This window comes from Dendrobates tinctorius, unplaced genomic scaffold (genome assembly GCF_039654945.1).
Source record: "Dendrobates tinctorius isolate UK_male_01 unplaced genomic scaffold, ASM3965494v1 ptg000083l, whole genome shotgun sequence".
Classification (NCBI taxonomy): Eukaryota; Metazoa; Chordata; class Amphibia; order Anura; family Dendrobatidae; genus Dendrobates; species Dendrobates tinctorius.
Genome location: NW_027361751.1, coordinates 5726016 through 5741530, shown reverse-complemented (window position 1 = coordinate 5741530; position 15515 = coordinate 5726016).

Below are 15515 nucleotides of genomic sequence, written 5' to 3'. Positions count from 1 at the left end.
CTTGACAGCACTGTTGGGTTTCGTGCTAGGCGTATTCTAGCAGGAAACCCAACAGTGTCATCGTGGTCTACAGTGACTGCTTTGAGTATTGTATTGCTACATTGTGCCGCAGTGACTGTTGTCCTTGACGGCACTGTTGGGTTTCGTGCTAGGCGTATTCTAGCAGGAAACCCAACAGTGTCATCGTGGTCTACAGTGACTGCTTTGAGTATTGTATTGCTACATTGTGCCGCAGTGACTGTTGTCCTTGACGGCACTGTTGGGTTTCGTGCTAGGCGTATTCTAGCAGGAAACCCAACAGTGTCATCGTGGTCTACAGTGACTGCTTTGAGTATTGTATTGCTACATTGTGCCGCAGTGACTGTTGTCCTTGACGGCACTGTTGGGTTTCGTGCTAGGCGTATTCTAGCAGGAAACCCAACAGTGTCATCGGGGTCTACAGTGACTGCTTTGAGTATTGTATTGCTACATTGTGCCGCAGTGACTGTTGTCCTTGACGGCACTGTTGGGTTTTGTGCTAGGCGTATTCTAGCAGGAAACCCAACAGTGTCATCGTGGTCTACAGTGACTGCTTTGAGTATTGTATTGCTACATTGTGCCGCAGTGACTGTTGTCCTTGACGGCACTGTTGGGTTTCGTGCTAGGCGTATTTTAGCAGGAAACCCAACAGTGTCATCGGTGTCTACAGTGACTGCTTTGAGTATTGTATTGCTACATTGTGCCGCAGTGACTGTTGTCCTTGACGGCACTGTTGGGTTTCGTGCTAGGCGTATTCTAGCAGGAAACCCAACAGTGTCATCGGTGTCTACAGTGACTGCTTTGAGTATTGTATTGCTACATTGTGCCGCATTGACTGTTGTCCTTGACGGCACTGTTGGGTTTCGTGCTAGGTGTATTCTAGCAGGAAACCCAACAGTGTCATCGGGGTGTACAGTGACTGCTTTGAGTATTGTATTGCTAAATTGTGAAGCAGTGACTGTTGTCCTTGACGGCACTGTTTTTTTTTATCAACAGTGGACAAAGTCCGAACACGTTGGCGTTCGATCAAGGACCGCTTCAACAGTGATGTTCGTGCTGAGGGCCAGGTTCGCAGTGGATCTGCGTCAAGGACCAGAACTAGATACCGTCACTATCACGCGTTGCAGTTCCTAAGACCGGTCCTTGCCACAAGATCGTAAGTATTATACATTTTGGGTTTTTATTTTTATTAATCTGTGTTTTTCTAATCCACAGCTGATGCTTCTTGTAAAGGCATGGTAGTAATGATTTTCCTTTCTTCCACAGCACCTGGAGCAGCACCCTGCAACCTGGCCCTGGAGCGGTCCTTCCTCGGACGTCCTCTGACCCGTCCCAGCCATCCGACAGCCAGGAAGCACCTTGCAGGTCCCACACACACACAGCTGGTGACCAGGAAGCTGGGCCATCAGGTGTTCCCCTGTCCCAGGTCTCTGCCACTGGTTATGCGGGCACTACCCGCCAGCGGCAGAGGGCCTTGGACAGGAATGTCTTGCCCGAGTTTATGCATTTGAGCGAGACATTTAATTCCAGCCTCAAGTCACTGTCCGACAGAGTTGAAAGCGGTTTTGCACTGATGGAACGTGGTTTTAACCACTTTGAACACCGCTTCAATTCTGTAGAACAGCGCCTTGACCGTCTGGAGGCCGACCTCAACAGACCAGCACACCATTTTTTTAGTAAGATTGAAAAGGGCATGGCGGAACACCTTAGTCCTGATCAACAGCTGAATGTGCTGCAGGCCTGCAACAATGCTTTCTTGCAGGCTATGCAGCATAATCGGTACGGTCAGCAGTCAGTGGTGTCCTTTCCACCTGTGCCACCATTGACTCGCTTCACCTCACTACCGACTTGTGCTGCATACCACTGCACGGACACCTCTCTTCAAAGGCTGGACACCCACCGTTACACCACCACAAGTCTGAGTGCAGCTGGTCACTTCACCGACACCACCATGGCAAGCGCTGCTCCTGTCTGGAGCACCACCGCCAATCCCATGCATGCGTGGAGCTCAGCCACCACTAGGCAAACATGGAACAGCCCTGCCGCTACAACAACATGTAGTAGCCCTGCCACCACCACTCTGCAAACCTGGGCCATCACTGCCGCCACCAGTCCTCCTGCAAGGACGAGCACTGACCAAGAAGAGCAGCATCAGCCACCTCAGCAGCAGCAGCCAACTCAGCAGCCGCCACCTCAGCAGCAGCAGCCACCTCAGCAGCAGCCGCCACCTCAGCAGCAGCAGCAACCACCTCAGCAGCAGCCGCCACCTCAGCAGCAGCAGCAACCACCTCAGCAGCAGCAACCACCTCAGCAGCAGCTGCCACCTCAGCAGCAGCCGCCACCTCAGCAGCAGCCGCAACCTCTGCAGCAGCAGCCGCCACCTCAGCAGCAGCAGCCATACCAGCAGACGGGGGACCTACATTCCATATTTGCCCCTACTTCAAGGCGAAATCAATCAAGGCGGGCATTGGGCCAAAGTCGGTCCAGGCACACAAGCCTACGGCGACATGCCATTACAACTAATGTAACTGAACAGATTTCCTCTCCTACAAGTGTTCCAAGTTTAATTCCCTTAACTGGACTACCTTCCCCCACAAGTTTTGTTGCCCCTTCCCCTCAAACACCGTCTTCAACTGCAAGTGTTGCATATTCCCTGCACACCCCCAAATTGAAACCATCTGCCCCCAAACGCCGTAAAAAATAATTTTTAATTTTTTTTTTTGTGATAAAAAATAAATTTACATTTGTGGTTCACCATTAATAAGTTTCATTAATGTTGTTTGCGCCGCTCACACACACTGATGGGTAAATACATGTTAAAAACCAACCCAAGGGCTAGTATAGTCATATGTGAAATAACATGGACTAGTATAGTCATTCCAAGGCCTAGTGTAATAACTCTAGTTTTACCAAATAGAATCTGGTTTCATGAAAAACAAATTGTTGAAACTTGTCTAAAAAATAAAGTTTCTTTCTATTTTCACCACTTTGTTTTTGGTGAAACAAGATGCTAGTTGTTTAAAATGCTAGTTGTTAAAAATCGAGTTATTACAGTAGGCCTTGGTATGACTATACTAGGCCGTGGTATTTCACATATACTACTAGCCCCAAGGCCTAGTATACTCATATTTGAAATACCACGGCCTAGTATAGTCATTCCAAGGCCTAGTGTAATAACTCTAGTTTTACCAAATAGAATCTGGTTTCATGAAAAACAAACTGTTGAAACTTGTCTAAAAAATAAGTTTCTTTCTAGTTTCACCAGTTTGTTTTTGGTGAAACAAGATGCTAGTTGTTAAAAATCGAGTTATTACAGTAGGCCTTGGTATGACTATACTAGGCCGTGGTATTTCACATATACTACTAGCCCCAAGGCCTAGTATACTCATATTTGAAATACCACGGCCTAGTATAGTCATTCCAAGGCCTAGTGTAATAACTCTAGTTTTACCAAATAGAATCTGGTTTCATGAAAAACAAACTGTTGAAACTTGTCTAAAAAATAAGTTTCTTTCTAGTTTCACCAGTTTGTTTTTGGTGAAACAAGATGCTAGTTGTTAAAAATCGAGTTATTACAGTAGGCCTTGGTATGACTATACTAGGCCGTGGTATTTCACATATTACTATACTACTAGCCCCAAGGCCTAGTATACTCATATTTGAAATACCACGGGCTAGTATAGTCATTCAAAGGCCTAGTGTAATAACTTTTAATGGAGCAGATTACATTCATCCACTCAATGCTGACTTGTATTCCCCATGGACTTTCATTGGGGTTGGGTTTTGAGTGTTGTGTTTTGAGAAAATCACATACTTTGTTTTAAACTATTTGCACAATTTTATCTTGAAAAAAAATGGTTTCCTGATTCATGGCCTGCAGCTTTGCTCATTCCAATATATTTCACGCAGACTAGCAATGCTGCATTTTAACTCGTATGTGTATTTACCTGCCCAGGTGTGTGAACATAACAAAATTCAGTTATACATGGGAAGTTTTTTAATTAATCGGAGTTTAAAAAATATAGTGCACTCAGTAATGGTATCAAATAAGGATTTTTATTACCATAAACAACAACATTACACCATTTCATCTTGCCAGTGCACCCGTCCTACATCAGAAATAAAGTAGGCCGCAAATTTGTCCCTCATTTGGCCAACTTCAACGGATGACCTGAGAGTGTGCTGAGTGAATTCAGGCAATGGGTTAGGAGCATCATCGTCCAGTTCAAAGGTCGGGTGCTCTTTAGCCATCACAAAGTTATGTAGAACCACACAGGCCTTCACCACCTCATCGACTGTTTCAAGTTTAAGATTAATGGCCGTGCCCAGAATTCGCCATCTGGAAACAAGAATCCCAAAAGCACACTCGACAGTTCTTCTGGCCCTGGTCAGCCTGTAATTAAAAATTTTTTTGGTGTGGTCCAAGTCCCGGCTGGAGTAGGGTTTCAGTAAGTTTCCGCACATTTGAAAAGCCTCATCGCCAACCATTACAAAGGGCAGTGGCGGAGCTTCGGTGTGAGGAAGAGGCCGTGGCATAGGGAAATTAAATTGGTTGCCATACAACCTCCGGCCCATGTCTGAGTTTTTAAAAGCCTGCGAGTCATTACCACGGCCAAATGCTCCAATGTCCACTGCTACAAACATACATCCGGCATCCGCAATTGCAATGAGTACTATTGAAAAGTACTTTTTGTAATTATAGTACTCAGATCCCGTTCTTTGGGGTTTGATGATCCGTATGTGTTTCCCATCAACAGCTCCCAAACAGTTGGGAAAATTGCATACTGTCCAGAATTTGTCAGCAATTTCCATCCACTTTTCAGCGGTGGGCAGGGGCATAAATTCTGGGCAAAGAACATTCCAGAGAGCCCGGCAGGTGTCAGCAACAATTCCAGACAAGGTAGAGATTCCAATACGGTACTGGAAGTGTAGTGAGGATAGGGTTTCTCCAGTCGCCAGGAATCTGTGAACAGACAAAGAAGTAAAATTAATATTTATGTATATTATTTTTAAAAACTATAAAAAAAATATTAGTACATTCACGAAAACTAATTACCCAAGGTTTTGAATACTAAATTTACAAAAAAAAACATCAGACCACACCCCTTTGTTTTTAAAACATACCGTAATGTCACCAGTAGCCGTTCCTCAGGAGGAATCGCACGACGGAGCTGTGTGTCCTGTCTCCGGATGGATTGTTGGACACGAGCAAGCAAATCCATGAAACTTTCGTGGGACATCCGGATATAATCAGTAAATTTCTCCGGGTTTGCACGTAGCTCGCTGTAGAGGGTGTGGTATGCCCCACGGCTCTCCCGGAGTTCAACAATCGAATGTATCCACATACGCCGCCGTCTTCGCTGCCTCTCTCTCTTCCTTTGTTCATGGCAAGCAACTGCATACGCCTGAGCCATCGCGATGTCCAAATCCAAGTTGAAGTGAAAACTCTTCCAGCGCAGATCCATGGTCACGAGAAGAATCAAGCAAATGTGAAGAATACTGTAGACAGGGTGTATATATATTAACATACCACACCCACAATGAAGTCCCATTGGTCTTGTGTGTTGTTGAATGGTTGTTTTTTCTTTTTTGTGGGGTTTTTCCAAAATCTGTAAAAAAACGCAAACGCACAAAAAACGCATACAAACGCGCAAAAACGCTGCGTTTTTTTCCTGCATGCGCATTAAAATGCTGGAAAAAAACGCAGCGTTTGTATGCATTTGTATGCGTTTTTTTAATGCGTTTTTTTGCGGGAAAAACGCGCTGCAAAAAAAAGCAAGTGTGAAACTAGCCTAAGACTTGAGGGCACAACAGCAACACGGATAGAGAGCTGGGACTAGGAGTAGAGAGTCCCCGAAGCAGGCTACAGCTGTCTGCCGTGCAAGTAGAGTTCTTGGGAACATCTGTCAGGGGGAACTCCAGTGTAACACAGTACTAGGAGATCTTCACACTAAAAGGCGCTATAGAGGAGACGTTCAGAAAAGGCACATAAGTTGGCAGAGTGTGGAAGGGAGCATTCCATCTTGCCTGGAGGTTGACTGAGTCCCTGACCGGAGGACATGGCACAGAAGCGGGCACTACAGACTGTGAGTAAAGCTTTGGAACTACATGCCCTGGTGTCCTCCATTCCTTCCTGCGTCCATCTGCCTGGCACTGCTACATCCCCTGCGCCAAACACTACACCATCTATGTGTCTCCACATCTACACTGCCCTGGGACAACAGCCCTGCCTGTGGAGGGCTATACCATCCTCGCTGCACCACACCATCTGTCCCGGAGGATCTGTCTGCAGCATCGGCTTAACACCTCCCTTGCCGAGCACCACAGGTGGCATCACGAACTATTCATTTAACTACATTCCACCATTCACATCTTCCTATTACTTGGGCCACCGCCGCTGTGACACATCCCGCTGATACCGGCCCGGTTCCGAGAACCCCACTGTCCTTGGATGGCGACCCATCAACATGCTCACTGCACCCTAGAATGAATTAAGTGGGGGTTGTAGTTTGTAAAATGGTGTCACTTATGGAGGGATTTTGAAAATTAAAAAGCAACATTTTAGTGGAAAAATTGGTAATTTTCCATTCACTCTGCCTAATGGTATACAATTCTGTCAATCGCCTGAAGGTTAAAAATGCTCACTACAGCACTAGATGAATTCCTCGAGAGGTATAGTTTCCAAAATGAGGTCACTTGTGGGGGTTTTCTGCTGTTTTGGCATGTCAGGGGACATATAAATGTTTGGCCTCGATAAAATAAAGCTTATACTCACCTCACATGATGTTGTTGAGTCCCATGAGCATGGTGCACAATCAGCGCTGCCGTCACTGTCTCTGCCTTTGTACAGATTGATCATGAAGAGGAAGTCAGGGCTGCAGCTGACCCCTGACTTCCTCTTCATGTTCAATTCAACAGCAGACAGGGACAGTGACACCAGCGCTGATTGGTCACCAGGCTCATGTGTCACAACAACAGCACGGGAGCACTGTGGAGAGCGAGTGCCGACACCACGGAAAAGGCACCAGCACTCTTTTATTGTATATTATCTACTATATTGGTCGCGAGTGTTACTTTTAGTGTGTGCATTCTGGTAAACTGAAGAGTTAAGTAACAAACTAATGAAGTCAACCAGCCAAATAACAGCTATCAATGTCTGCATTGATTTATATATTCAGAGTCATTGGGCCTCCTCAGGTCCAGATGGAACTGTTAATTCTAGACCACCAACAGCAAAGCTCCACATTCAGATATCTATTTTTTTAATTGTATGTGGAAAAAAAACAGCAGACCTTTCTCATCAGCCTTCTGGATCATATTTTCATTAGCGTTTCGTCAGTAAGTCTGGATTTTACCATGTGAATTTCATCCATTTTTAAATTTTTTTCAATGTTTGCAAATTTTATAAGCTTCTACTTTTCATTACACAGTAAGATACAGATAGCATTCAGATGACATGCACATGGAATTTATTTGCACTCCATTTTTTTCATGGACCCATTGATTTAAATTGGCAAATTTTATCTGTGATGTGACTCATATGAAAGATGGTCACACCTAGACTACAATGAGAATGGGTTCTTCCATAAAAAATACACACAGAACAAGAATATGAAAAACGCACGTCTAAAAGAAGCCAAAATTTTAACTTGTCCAGGCCATTCAGATGGTTGTTATTTCCTTTCTTGCCAACTGTCTAGGGATTTCCCGAGACTCCTAGTTCGGAAGTGGCAGGGATTATGTAAAATGTGCCCAAAACTGGACATTCCCGGTTCAACCAGGGGGAGTTCTTGGGAGGTGCAGGGTGGAAGCTGGAGTCAAGACTTAATCATCACAGAAAATGTTGACAACTACCATATATATTTTTAGTGTCCATGTTATACCTGAAAAAATGGGAGAACTAGATGTCGAGTCCATAACGAAGTGAAAAAAATGACTGTGTTAAAGCCTCCCGAAGGCTGCTGTAAAGAGCTAATACAAGAACAGGCATGAAATATGGAACATCATAAACCAGTAACACCTCGATATCTTTCATTTACTGTGCTTCCTAATGTGCACGTGTATTGTATCTATTTGCTAGGATTACCTTTTTAATATTAATCATTTTCCCTTTGTATAGTCTGTTTTATCAGCACAACTGACTTCACAGAATAAACTAATATGTGCACCTGCTAAACTAGATGCAAATAATATGGAAATGATCTCAACCTCCTGCTCCGTCGTTTATCATGCCAAACATTATTTCTGATAAACCCCCACAGCTATTACTACAATACAGTGTATAAATACATGGGTGGGCTGCAAGCTCCCCCCATCTGCTGTGAAACCCCCTGCTGGTTTCTAAACGTGGTTTATGTTATTTGTTACTCACATTCTCCATAATATCCTGTATTTAAACTCCACAAGTTTCCATGTTTTTAGTGATCTGTAAAAATATATGAGCATGTCATAACAAAGCCATCTGCAGGATCATTATTTCTGCGTATTGGGGACTTTCCAGCTCACTTTTATGATTCCGCATTTGCAAACCTTCCGTGTCAAATCCAACTTTTCAATATGGATTCATTAAAGCGTGAATCATGCAGGAAGACACACTAGAAGCTAAGAGGACCCAGTGGTTGGGAAGGGTTAAATGGCGGGACCATTTTCTTGACTTTATTATACGGCACAGTATATTTCATCGATGTGATGACTGCATTTGAAATTTAGATGAGTCTAATTATCCAAAATTGTAACCCATGATTTAGATAAAAAATTCCCTGGAAACATGACCTGATAACAATAGCTCATTAGCATCTAAAGGTTTAATTTAGGAGATCTGATCACACATTTATGAGATGTCAAAGATTTCGCAATTAAGATCGCTAAAAATTCGCATAATGCTGAATTGCTCCTTTTTTTGCAAGAGGTTATTTTTCTTCTGCTTAAGTTATCTGAATCAGTAAGAACCGCTACAGATTTCTATGGAGAAATGATGTAAAGGGTGATATTTCCTGTGAACTCAGGCCCTCACACGCAAACCAATGCAATGCATCTCCATATGTGTGCATGTCTAATTCTACACAGCTAACCCCTCCATGAATCGGTAGGCTTGTGAGCGGCTGTTTGCATCAGTATTTTGCACCTGCGCTAGCCCCGCATTTTGCTAGTGCATTACTGCCAACGTTTATCTGCAGAAGTTGTAATACAGACACATTTTACTTCTCACATTTCCTGCGCCATCTCCACCTATTCCCAACCTACACAAACTAACCATTCTGCTGCTACCGCTACTTTTGTGGCTCATATAATAATGCCCCTTAAATACCCCCTTCAGTGTGCCACCGCTAGTAATAATCCCAGAGTAACTACTTCATCCACCATGTCTCCAAATAAAAATGTCCCCAATGTACCCAGCCCAGTAACAATGACCCCACAGTAACCCCCCAATGTGCCCCCTCCAGTAATACCCCCATACCAAAATTACCCCAATGTGTCCCCTTTACACAGTAAAAATCCCCCACATTTTCCCCCTTCGGTAATAATGCCTCCATAGAAAAAAACTACATCTGGATGTGGTCCTGAACCCCTCACAAAAATAAAGTTTATGCTCTCCTAATCTGGTCCTCTATCTATCCTGCACTCAAGAGCTTACTGGCACTGGAGTCATAATACAGAGAGATCCTAGTGTCTTCTAGGTAGAAGTGCTCATTGCTTTCTGTTATAACACTTGATCAAACTATCGGTGCCGTGCTGATTCCAATACAGTCCAAAGTGGCACTCACCAGAAACTCGGGGCACCAGGCAAGAAGTCCAGGGCTCATCACCCAGATCTTTGATGCAAGTGTGGCGCCCCTGAGTGTTCAGTCGCCACAGAGGTACTGCACCTCCTCCTGAGGTGTGGTACCCCACTATCCAGGTAAGGTGGAGACACCTGACCACACTCCAACACTCACATCCCACATGCACACCAGTAGTGTAGCAGAGCAACCTTGGTGCCTCCCTGCTTGGAACACGATGAGTGCTGGGAGATGGGTGGAGCTTAGACTGCACAAGAGAGCGGGAGAATATTAGGAAAAGGTCAGTTGGTGAGAGAAGATCCCCTGAGAGGGATGGAGTGAAGGAATTGCTGCAGCAGACTCCTGTGACCTGGAGCTGCTGGCACAGGAAAGAGCCATAGAAAGCCTGATTCTTCAGAAGGAAGATAGTTTAGTACGGAATGTAAGGAGAAGAAGAGAACTAAGGACTAGGGTCAGAGCAGAGCCCTTCCCCAAGTTTGAAGTGCATGGCCGGGGTCTGGTCCCTGAGGTTCTATGGATACTGATGTTCCTGCAGCAGAAACCGGAGGAATAGAAGTCACCACCTTATTCCCATCTAAAACTTGGGGGCACAACAGCAACGTGGGTGAGCTGGGACATGATAGCAAGGAGTCCCCGAAGCAGGCTACAGCTGTCTGCCATACAAGTAGAGTTCTAAGTAACATCAAGGAGGAACTTGAGTTTAATGCGCAACTACAAGTACTTCAGATTAGGTGCTAGTGTGGAGACGTTCAGAGAAGGCACATGTTGGAGGAGTGCTGGAAAGGTGTACTATACCTTGCCTGGGAGTTGGCTGAGCCCCTGACCTGGACGGCACGGCACCGAAGCGGGCATCTGTGTGCACCAGACTGTGAGTAAAGCCTTGGAACTACATACCCTTGTGTCCCCCACTAATTCTTGCGCCTTACACCTGGCTCTGCTACATCTACTTCTTTACACCATCTCCCCACTTGCCAACCTCATCTACTCTGCCCTGGGACTACAGCTCCACCTGCGGGGAGCTTCAACATCATTGCTGCACCACACCATCTGTCCCAGAGAAGCAACCCTGCAGCGCTGGTCAAACTGAGCAGAAACCACAGGTGGCGTCACGAATCATCTCAACAACTTTATCCCCATCACTCTACCTCTTTTACATTGACCGCCTGAGGCCACGGACCGGGTCACTGCCACTGTGATATCTCCAATTGAAGTCAACGGGCCCGGCACCGAGTACCCCACGGCCTCTGGGGGTGAGTCAAATTTTGGCGTCACGAACAGGATGGCGAAGCCCGGTACCATCGGGTCCTGTGTGCAGAAGATTTATTACATTGGATATTGCTGAAAATGTGCAAAACAACCAAAATGAAAGACTGTAAAATGGACTCTCGAAATGGCCGCCGGCGCGGTGAAGAAGGGCGTGACAACATGGGTGGCCTTAAGAAAAGAGCGTGAACTGTCCTGGGCCTCCCCTGCCTGAACTTCTATGCAACAGCAACATGGCCCACCCCCAGAGGGGTTCGTATACTGGCTTGGTATAGAGACAGGAAGAAGATGCCGCCCCAGGAAAGAGGAGCAAAGCCCGGTGGTGGGAAAGGAGCCCAGAGAGAAGCCAGAATGCCAGGATGCCATGATAAAAGAAGGATGGAGGCCTGAAGAGCGCGATGAAGAGGAGCTTGCCTTCCCCGGCGCAGTAGTCGAAGGCTCCGGCTCTGCTTCTGTGATGGACCGTCAGCAGCTGGATGAAGAAATCGTCATGCTGAACCGCAGTCTGTGGCTGAAGCAGGAGGCTCTGCAGACCTTGGACTGGCAGCGCACCCAGGAGGGGCCTGCAGAAACGGTACCTCCACCACCGGTACCCGCCGCTGCTGCACCAGTTCTCCCCATGCAGTACCTGTGAAACCGGCGGCCACTGCCATGACATTGGCAGCGCCTGTCACCACCTCCCCGCTGCTGCCGCCGCTGGGTGCTGCCTGCCTGGAGGAGTTACCTGAGGACCCGGGAGCTGAATGTGAAGCAGAGACTGTGATCTTGCCTGGACCTGGCGCTGCCGCGCAGGTCCCACCGGAGGCCTCAGTAGACCCTGAACCAGCACATGCTCCACTCCAGTCGCTGCCCGCTGACCAGGCAGCTCCACCAACCACCGCTGCCACCGGCTGCCGTCCAGTGCCTGCACCAGAGCCGGAACACCGTCAGGAATTGTCAGTTATGACCGCCGCCCCTGCAACCGGGTTGACCCCTGAGTTTCCATCCACCGCGTGCAACAGGCCGGTACTTCGCATGGAACAAATGGAGGAGTTGTGTTCTCAATTCCAAGATGCTAAGCTGACTGCGATGGAGAAGTGGAAGAAGTCCCTGCTGAAAAGAGCAATGCTGGAGCAGACGCGTCCCATCCGGCGGCTTCTGAACTCGGCAGAGGAGCCTGAGCAGCTGATGGGTGTTACCATGCATCATGGATTTCCCCTACCAGAGATTCGTTATCCTCGCCTTTCATCACGCAAGCGACAAGACCACCACTAAGTACATTTCTAACTGAACTGTTACCCGGGAGGGTATGGGCACCATTGTGCCCTCATTTTCTGTGTTTCCCCAGTTCGCCCAGTTGGCACCACTTTTATTGAACTGAGCAATCATGAACTTGGAGTGATCCACAAACTTTGTTGTAAATAGTTTGCACCTCTTAAGGTGCTCTCTCTTGGTTTTACATGAACAGTCTTCAACAAGGACTACCTCAGACCCAAGTTCTACTTCAGCTACAGAGACACTGCAGGAAATCCCGGCTGGGAGTGGTGTCCAGCCCTTGCAGGAATTACTGTTGTCTTACTGTGAAGTATTTTATAATGTGCCTTTTGAAAATGTTGGTAGCAATGTTTAGCTGCAGTATTAGGAGTGAATATTTTGCAGAATTTAGCCTCGTAGTAATTCTTAATAAAAAGAAAAAAGTGAAGTTTTGAATAAAAATTTGAATTCAGGTGACGAACCAGGAGTCAGCGGTTGTCACCTATGGGTCTAGAAGAAACAGCAGAATGTGGAAATGTGAATGATAAAGGAAAATATGTTGCAGCGGGGACTGGCAGTGAACTTCTTACCAACGGTTACTGCCAATAGCACTTTAAATTAGGTAAAATGTTAAATTATAGGTAGTCTGTTAACTTCTGCAATGTTTAAGAATCAGTGCCTCCCCTATTGGGAAGTTTAGTTTAAAAATTGTTTACCTGTTAAAATGCTTTTTAAAAATTTTGTATGTTCCTTATATAACACCTTTGTTTCACTTGCAGTCTGCGGAGGTGCTGTGTTTAACGGGGGGGTATGTGGCACCCCTGAGGGTTCAGTCGCCACAGAGGTACTGCACCTCCTCCTGAGGTGTGGTACCCCACTATCCAGGTAAGGTGGAGACACCTGACCACACTCCAACACTCACATCCCACATGCACACCAGTAGTGTAGCAGAGCAACCTTGGTGCCTCCCTGCTTGCAACACGATGAGTGCTGGGAGATGGGTGGAGCTTAGACTGCACAAGAGAGCGGGAGAATATTAGGAAAAGGTCAGTTGGTGAGAGAAGATCCCCTGAGAGGGATGGAGTGAAGGAATTGCTGCAGCAGACTCCTGTGACCTGGAGCTGCTGGCACAGGAAAGAGTCATAGAAAGCCTGATTCTTCAGAAGGAAGATAGTTTAGTATGGAACATAAGGAGAAGAAGAGAACTAAGGACTAGGGTCAGAGCAGAGCCCTTCCTCAAGTTTGAAGCCCATGACCGGGGTCTGGTCCCTGAGGTTGTATGGATACTGATGTTCCTGCAGCAGAAACCGGAGGAATAGAAGTCGTCACCACTTTATTCCCATCTAAGACTTGGGGGCACAACAGCAATGTGGGTGAGCCGGGACATGATAGCAAGGAGTCCCCAAAGCAGGCTACAGCTGTCTGCCATACAAGTAGAGTTCTAAGTAACATCAAGAAGGAGGAACTTGAGTTTTATACGCAACTACAAGTACTTCAGATTAGGCGCTAGTGTGGAGACGTTCAGAGAAGGCACATGTTGGAGGAGTGCTGGAAAGGTGTACTTTACCTTGCCTGGGAGTTGGCTGAGCCCCTGACCTGGAGGACACGGCACCAAAGTGGGCATCTGTGTGCACCAGACTGTGAGTAAAGCCTTTGAACTACATGCCCTTGTGTCCTCCACTTATTCTTGCGCCTTACACCCGGCTCTGCTACATCTACTTCTTTACACCATCTCCCCACTTGCCAACCTCATCTACTCTGCCCTGGGACTACAGCTCCACCTGCGGGGAGCTTCAACATCATTGCTGCACCACACCATCTGTCCCAGAGAAGCAACCCTGCAGCGCTGGTCAAACTGAGCAGAAACCACAGGTGGCGTCACGAATCATCTCAACAACTTTATCCCCATCACTCTACCCCTTTTACATTGACCGCCTGAGGCCATGGAACGGGTCACTACCACTGTGACATCTCCCATTGAAGTCAACGGGCCCGGCACCGAGTACCCCACGGCCTCTGGGGGTGAGTCACAAGCAATGACACTGCTCATATTTATCTGTTTGGAGCATTTAAGTTGGGTATTGAATCCGTACTTAAATGCAGTTGCACTCAGTGGTATAACTATAGTCAATAGGCCAATAGGCCCCAGTGCAAAACTTGGACCTACCCTCCCACCTCCCACATGTTGGCCAGATGTATGGGCCCTTTTAGCATTTTAAATCCTATAAGACCATATGCATTGCCCATCCCCCTTCTTGCCCGGACCCTTTCCTGGTGTATATGTCCCCCATTCTGGTATATATGACCCACAGCCTGGGCCCTATGATGGTATATATGTCACCCATCCTGGGCCCATCCTGGTATTTATTTCCCCCATCCTACACCTTCCTGGTGTATATGACCCTCGTCCTGGCAAATATGTCCCCCATCCTAGCCCTTCCTGGTGTATATGTCCCTCATCCTGGTAAATATGTCCCCCATCTTAGTCCATACTGTTATATACAGTATGTCCCTCATCTAGGTGTATATGTCCCCCATTCTGGTATAAATGTCCTTCATCCTGGTATAAATGTACCCCAGCTGCATATATATATGTAGCCCATACTGGTATATATGTCTCTCATCCTGGGTCCATCTTAGTATATATGTCAACTCCCATCCTGGTATGTATGTCCCCATCCTATGCCCATCCTGGTATATACGTTCCCCGTTCTGGTATATATGTCCCCCATCCTGGTATATATGGCTCCATTCTGGGCCTATATATGTCTCCCCTTCTGCCTCTGCATAAAAAAAATACCCTTTTCTCATCTCTGATCCCACAACGTGCAGTGTCCTCTTTTGTAGTTGGCGCAGAGATCAGCTTCTGACATCTATGTGCCTGCTAAGGAGACACATGATGACACTGCCATGTGACTCCATTGCCTGTCACGTCGATGTCAGCTGGCAGCCTTTGATTGTTCAGTTGTGTGTATTGCAGCACAGGGAGATGGAGGGTCGTATGTGCTGCAATACACTTCAGTTGCATGTGTGTCCTCGGATGTCGCTGGTCTTGGTGGGTACCCCCTCCTTCAGCAATCCAGATGGAAAATCCACAGCCTATATGCCATACGTAAGCATGCTCTAAGACGCCAATGGGTGTTTTTCAATATGAATCTATAAATGCCCTGAATTCTTGTTTGTTAGGTTGTATTGATATCATTATACGTCTGGGTCTTGTTG